This window comes from Nannospalax galili, unplaced genomic scaffold (genome assembly GCF_000622305.1).
Source record: "Nannospalax galili isolate Female #2095 unplaced genomic scaffold, S.galili_v1.0 scaffold325, whole genome shotgun sequence".
Lineage (NCBI taxonomy): Eukaryota > Metazoa > Chordata > Mammalia > Rodentia > Spalacidae > Nannospalax > Nannospalax galili.
In genome coordinates, this window is record NW_008355159.1 from 2,154,477 (window position 1) to 2,162,505 (window position 8,029).

Sequence of the window (8,029 nt, forward strand, 5' to 3'; positions counted from 1 at the left end):
ATAAAGCTGTTAGTCCTGGCTAGCTGTTAGTGTTATATTTGTTTTCTGTCGTTGCTGTAACAAATCACCACAAACTGAGGGTTTGAAAAAAACATGAACGTACCACTTTATGTTCTCTATGACAGAAATTTGACATGGATCTCACTGATTTAGGATCAAGGATCTCAGCAAGGTTTTGTCCCTTCCTGCTCGTTCTAGGGAAAAATCTGTTTTCTTGCATTTTTGTAGCTTCTAGAGGCTTCTTGTATTCTTTGGCTCATGATCCTCCCCTTCATCTTTAAAGCCAAAGATGATGGATTGAGTCTTTCTCACATTTGGTTACTCTTACCTCTGCTGCTGCCCTTTGTCCACTTTAAAGAATGCTCATGATTCCTTTGGGCCCATTTGGAATATTCAGAATAACTTGCCCCATTTTAAAGTGATTTGATTTATCGGTCTTATTTCCATCTGTAACCTGAGTTCTCTTTGGCTGTGTACTGTAATAACACATCACAGGTTCTGTGGATTAAGGGGTGGATTTCATTGGTGGACCATGACTCTCTCTACCACAGGTTTCTGAAGAAATGAGATGAGCATGTTATTTTCTGTCCTCTAGAAACCAAATAAATAGAAATTAGAGCCTGTAGTACATCTAGAATCTGATTGCCAATTTGAAACTGTATCTACTCCTTAATCAATATCCATTACAACACAATTTTGAGAGGGTGGTTGTTTTATTGGTGGCATTTTCATACTGTCAAGCACAATTTATTAAGTCTCTACAAGGGTACACTGTCGTTCTGAAAGCAGACTAATTTCTTCATTACATGGATCCTAGTATTCCTTTCTTTTCCAATACCTCTGAAAATAGCTGCAAGCTAGGATGTCCAGCAATAAGTTTCTGGAACACTGGTGACTATTCTAATCTTCAAAGTTTTAGGACATTTTTTGGCCAACAGGAAGAGTTGAAAGGTACTGTTTTCTTTTAGAAGGAAAGTGTTAACCTCCCCCGTCTGATATAAATTGTAAATGAATCCAATATGCTAAGCTGGGCTGCTGGAAAATTATTTCCATCATTGCATTCATTGTGTCAACCAGATCTTTGGCTTTAAATATGCTATCCTTGTAAAAATTTCATTTCAGCTGTCAGAGTAATCAAAATGGTTTCAAAAGCTTTCCTTGAATATGGAATTGAAATAAAATAATAAAATACACTATCAAATGCTGGAGTCTGCAGGAGGAAGATACCAGATATGGGAAAGTTTGCATTTTAAAAAAGTCAGTTTGATGGAATTCTTCACTTTGATATAACTTTGGAATAAGTATGGCTGAAATATACAGTTTTGTAATAAATCAAGTGGGTCCTCAACCTCCAAATGGATTTGTGGCGGTTGCACAATTAAACACATAATATGCAGAATAATGCTTCAATTATTTAGAGTATCTTTTGATGACAGTTTATGCTGTATAATCGTATTTTTATGTATTGGTATTTATGTAATGGAATTTCATACTGCGTAGGCAGAGAAATAAATTAATCGCTACAAGTTTTATCTTTAAATTTTTTGACACTACAGGCTTGTATTATTGAAAAATATCTCACAAGCTACAGATGTCTGTAAGTTAGAGAATCTTATTACTCTATCACAGAATGGAAACATTGTTGAGGTTGGAATGACACAGATATGGATATGAGAGACACATTTTGGAGTGAATTCACCGAGTAATCGAAGAAGTATGCAAAATATTGTTCTAAAGAAACTTCTGTTATACAACATTATCCAGTTTAATCACAGTTAAAAATGAAAACAATCCAAGAACAGAAGGCTAGACCTTTTTAGAGGCATTGCAGAATTAAGATAATCATTGTAGAATTAAAAATAACAGTTTTGCTAGTGCGTGGTAGCAGAGAAACAGGGCTGAAATTTGTCATCTGCTCCATCCACCTCTGTGATACAAGTTCTTTTTTCTTTCTTTGACACAGTGTCTCACTGTGTAACTTCAAACTTTTGATCCCCCGAATCCAGCCCCCTGAGTGCTGAGATTACAGGCAAGCACCACCATGTCTGGGAACAATAACAACAAAGTATCTTGACAACTTTCCTTATCTGACTCCAGTTTTTTTTTTATTGAAGTCTTGAGAATTTCATACAACATATTTTGATCATATTTAGAACCCCCTCCCTATCCGCACCCCTTGTATAGCCCCTCTGCAGGATTTCATGTACTCTGTCATACATATTGAGGCCTATTGAGTCAAGCTCGCATCCCTAAATGTCCTTCAGTGTGTGTGTCTATTCACCGGAGCATGGTTAACCTATAGCATGTCACACCTTTAAAGAAAACCAATTCTCCATCTCCCGGTAGTTATGAGTTGCCAATACTTCCTCAGCTAAGTTTAGGGCTTCCCCACTTCACTACTTCTATGCTGAGATTTTGTCTAACTTGAGCTTGTGTGGATCTTGTGCATGCTGGTACCATTGCTGTGAGTTCATATGAGTAAACTCCTACCTGGAAAACTCAGTTTCCTTGTGGTCATCCACCATCCCTGACTCTTACAACCTTTCCACTCCCTCTTCCACAGTGATCCCCGAGCTTGCTGACTCCAGTTTTTTTAGTTTTTGTTTTTATTAATTAAATTTGTTCTTGGATAATTTCACCCATGTATATAATGCATATTGACCACTCTCAAGGCCCACCCTCTTCCATCTCCCTGCTGTCCCTATCCACACCTCTTCCCCTCTCTCCCCACAGAGCTCTCTTTCATGTTCATATGTATTCATTTTGTTTTGGGACCCATTAAATTTAACCAGGACCATCTGTGTGTTTGGAGCTATCCATTGGAACCTAGCGGGCTCACAAGTGGATATACTACTGAAAACAATGATTCTCCATCTCTCAGAATATATGAAAAGTCAATAGTTCAGAGGTAAAGGGGAGGGTTCTATGAGCCCATCCCCCTTCTGTAACTGATTGTTCATAGGGCCGGTCATGTGTGGGCTCAGTATAGGTGACCGCAGTTGTGAGTTCATGATGGTGGTGGTTGTCCAAGTCTACAGAATGGCATTTTGCAGCCCCTTTCCCTGTCTTCTGGCTCTTACATACTTTCCACCCCATCTTCTACAATGTTTCCTGGCCCGTAGAAAAGGTGGTGTTATTTAAGCCTCAATGCCCAACTGACTCTGGTTTTACACCTCTGACTGTTGCTCTATTTGCCAGCTCTTAGTGATCAGTTATCTATTCATATTTCCATATTTTTATTTTTCATTGAATTTTATGCATTTCATATAAAACATCCTAATCATCTTTTTACCCCTCCCCATCCATACCCCTTCTTAGTCCCCCCCAACTGGATTTAATGCATTCTGTCATATATGTTAAGGCCTATCAAGTCAAGTTAGTGTCCTCAGATGTCTCTCAGTGCAAGTTCATTCACTGGGGTCTAGTCAGTCTATCTAGAGTCACTTTCTTAAAGAAGATCAACTCTTTAATCAGCAGTAATCAGCTGTCAATAGTTCTTTAGCTAAGATTGGGGCTTGTTGTCCATTTCCCCATTTCTATGCTGGGCTTTTGTTTGCCTGAGTTTGCATGGATTTTGTGTGTGCTGACACCATTGCTGTAGGTTCATATAAGCAAGGTCCCAGGAGCCTGTAAGACTCTCTTTTCATATCTTTATGCACTTCCTCTCCTGGCTCTTAAAATCTTTCTGCCCCCTCTTCCTGAGCCCTGGGTGGGAGGAGTTTCATATAGGAGTTCTGTTAAGGGCTGACATTCTACAGACTCATCCTCTGCAGTTTGGACATTTGTGGCCTTTTGTGTTCATTGCCTTCTGTTGCATGAAGGAACTTTGCTGATGAGAGTTGAGAGATGCATTAGTCTCTCTACCCCTTGATGCACTATGCTTTATGAGCTTCAGTGTAGAAGTTCCATTGTGATGTGTCACTTAGGGTTGGGCATTTCACAGACACTTATTCTCTGTTTGTGAACAGTTGTGAAACTCTGTAATAGTCTCTGCCTTCTGCAAAAGAAAGTTCTTTGATGAGTGGTGCCTGGTATATTTGTCTATACACATAAGGATGTGTGTGCTGACACCATTGCTGTAGGTTCATATAAGCAAGGTCCCAGGAGCCTGTAAGACTGTTTCTGTATGATCATGCACCTCCTTCCCTGGCTCTTATAATGTTTCTGCCCCCTCTTCTGTAGTGATCCCTGAGCCTTGGGTGGGTAGAGTTTAATATAGGAGTCCTGTCCAGGGACCCACACTCTTCAGACTCTTATTCTTTATGCTTTGACCATTTGTGGCCTTTTGTGTTCATTGCCTTCTTTTGCATGAAGGAGCTTTTCTGATGAGAGCTGATTGATGCATTTGATTGGTTATGGACTGAACAGAGAGTTCTCAAAAGAAGAAATAAAAATGACTAAGGAACACCTTTAAAAGGAACACCTTGGTAATTAGGGAAATGCTGATCAAAACCACTTTAAGATTTCATCTTACCCAACTCACACTGGCTAAGATCGAGAGAGAACAAATAATACCAAGTGCTAGAGAGGATGTGGGGAAAAGGGGATGCTCATTCACTGCTGGTGGGATTGCAAACACGTGCAACCACTATGGAAAGCTGTGTGAAGAACTCTCTTAAAAAACTAAAAACGAATCTACCATATGATCCATTTATACCACTCCTTGACATATATCCAAAGGACTCATCCTACTGCAGAGATACTTGTACATACATGTTTGTTGCTGCCCTTTTCACAATAGCTAAGAGATAAAAGCAGCCCAAGTGCCCCTCAACTGATGAGTGGATAATGAAAATGTGGTACATATACACAATGGAGTTCTCAGCAGTAAAGAAAGACAAAATCATGAAATTTGCAGATAAATGGATGGAACTAGAAACTGTTATACCAAGTAAAGTAACACAGACCCAGAAAATCAAACGACATATGTTTGCCCTCATTTGTGGATCATAGCATCAAATCCTTATATGTGAGTATATATCCTGATGCAACTGCAGAATCCAGGAAAATGTAAAGAAGCCATGGAAGTAATGGGTAAAAGGGGGGCATTTAACTTGAAGGGGAAAAGGAAGGGGTCTACAAGGAACAATGGGGGCAAACAACAAGAGGAGAGGAGGGACCATAGGAGACAGTCAGGTATTATCAAGGGAAAAATGGGAAAAATGGGTTACTTTACCTGGGGAGAGAGGAGGGAGGGTTAGACGGTGGGAGTTGGGGGGGAGGAGGATAAAATGCTTAGCTGGTGTGAAAAGCCAGAAGGAAATGCATTAGTTCAAAAGCCTACTGAAAAATACACATACAATATCATATATCTACATGAGTTCATATGTATAGTTGGAGGCTATATAAGAAGAAACAGTGCCAGACCGGAGAAACTTCCTTTCTAGTTGTTGGCCAGGGTAGTCCAAGAAACTCTGAAAATTACACAGGTTATTGCTACAGCCCTTGATTGCCTCTCAGAATTTGAAGGTAAGACCCTATTGCTGAAGACAGGACATACTTTGGACACAGGACTTGAAGCAATGGAACTGGAACTGACCTGGAAGTCACCTCTCTGAAGGCTAGCTCTCATAGTTTTGGAGAACACTGTGCAAGCTTCTAAGGGAAAACATCAATTGATGGTCCAACCTCAACTTTAAGTCCTAATAACCACAACAATGATCAGCAGAGCAAACTATATTGGGGCAGTAGGGGCACTTTTATCTTAGGGGTAATCAACAGCTATCTAATTGGACCTAAAGCCCACTCAATGGGAGGGAACTCATGTGTGGTACTGTAAACATAGCCAAATACACATGACTGGAGAGACCATAGATCTTAGAGAAAACCCCAAGGATGTCACATTATTAGACAAATATAGTTTCTTAGTATCTGATAAATATGGATCCTTATATTTACAGACAAGTATGCTAGCCACCACTTATCAAAGAAGCCTCTTTTGCAATGGATGGAGACTGTTACAGAGTTCCACAACTGGTCACACACAGAGAACCACAGGGAAATATATTAGTTCAAAAACCTAATGACAAGTTACACTTACAATATCTCTACATGAGTCCATGTGTGTAGCTGAAGGCTACATAACAAGAAGCAGTGCCAGACAGGAGAAACCTCCCTTCTAGTTGTTGGCCATGGTAGTCCAAGAGACTCTGAAAATTATGTAGGCTATTACTATAGCCCTTGATTGCTTCCCAACCTTGCTTGTACCAACCCTAAGTGACACATCTACAATTGAACCTCTACACCTAAGGCTTACAGAACATAGTGGAACAAGGGGTAGAGGCAGTACTAATGCATCTCTCAACTCATATACATATATATATATATATACAATTTTATTTTTTTTATTTTTGGTCTTTTTGAGAAAGGGTCTCCCTGTAGCCCCAGCTGTCCTGGAACTCACTATGTAGATCAAACTGGCCTTGAACTCGCAGAGATATGCCTGCCTCTGCCTCCCAAGTGCTGGGATTAAAGGCATGCGCCACTACGCCCTGCTCATTTTTGTTTTTTTAAAAAAGATTTATTGTATAATGGTCAAGTCTTAAAGCTAGGACCTTCTTTGCCCAAGATTTATCTACATGGCACACAGTAATTAAAAGTACCAGACTGGTGGAACTAACCTTCTTGGATGTTTAACAGACATGCTTTGAGGCCTGTAATAGTTTGGTCAGAGGGACACAAAGGACACTTTTTGCTCCTAGTCCTCTTAAGTCAACTAGCTCCAGGGGACTATGAGCATCTTTCAAAATGTCCTGTAATGGTGGTGGGTCACCTGTCCTCTTGATCAAGGAGGCCGAGGAGACTCTACCACATGAACTTGAACCAGTGTCCAGTCTACAAAGAGGAGGGTCAACACAGAGGAATAACTTCCTCCATGCTTCCAAGAAAAGCCAACCATGGTCAAGCAGGACCTTTGACTTATCTTCACATAGATGGAACTAGTAAAAGAAAGGAGCCAGGGGCTCCTCCCAAGCCCATGTGACCCCTGAGGAACAGGTCCTCAAAAGACCTTTAGAGTAAAAATAAATTGGTTTATCAGGGCCAACTGTATGGCCTTAAACATCCAAAAGGAAAGTATAACCAAAGATTAAAGGGGCCAATATAATTTCTTAAGAGTCCATATGCATAGCTAAAGGCTACATAACAAGCAACAATGCCAAATAGGAGATACCCTCTTTTGAGTTGTTGGACAGGGTAAACAAAGGGACTCCCCAATAGTAACCCAGCATAGAGCTGGGAAAATGAACAACAGACCCTAATCTTATCTAAAGGAGTATTGACAACGGATTGCTGCTAGAGGGGGAACAGCTGACCCTCCTAAAACAAAGACCTCTAGATAGGCTGACTAGATTCACCAGAAGGGCAAGTAGTGGGGATTGGCTGGGGTGCGGACAACACAGCAGACAGTAGCAGGGATATCAGAATATAAGGGCTCTAGTGGGAGGAGGGAAGCTATGGGAGGGTGCCATCTGGGAAGTGGGTGTATAGTTGAATAAGATGGTTTGGGATGTTCTGTGTGATACACACACACACACAAATCAACAATTTTTAAAAAAAATGTATTATATTTGAGGAGAAAGCATGGAAATTTACATCATGCTAATTAGTAGAGATGATAAACATTACCATTGAAATCCACCTGAAGACTTCATAGACATACACAGGCGCTAAGGGTCCAAGTGCATCTGATTACAACTAGTAATAATCAGACGCATACAGATTAGAGATTCATGTGCCAAAATCTCAGTGTTAGTAATAAAAACAATGAGTCTTTCTGCAAGGAACAATATATTCTAAAACGAAATGGTGATCTTTTTTAAAGGCTAAAAAACTCATTCAATTTTATGTCTTACAGGGCTTATACTAAGTTCAATATTGTATAACTGCATTAACTCAACTGAGAACCTATAAACTTGCACCCACTTGTGAAAGAAATGTACTCTTGCTTTGGAGTGTGTTACTGAATATGTTAAATCTGTAGTGAAATGCTTCTTCTAATCATGTAGTTATAAAAAATTAAAAAAAAAAC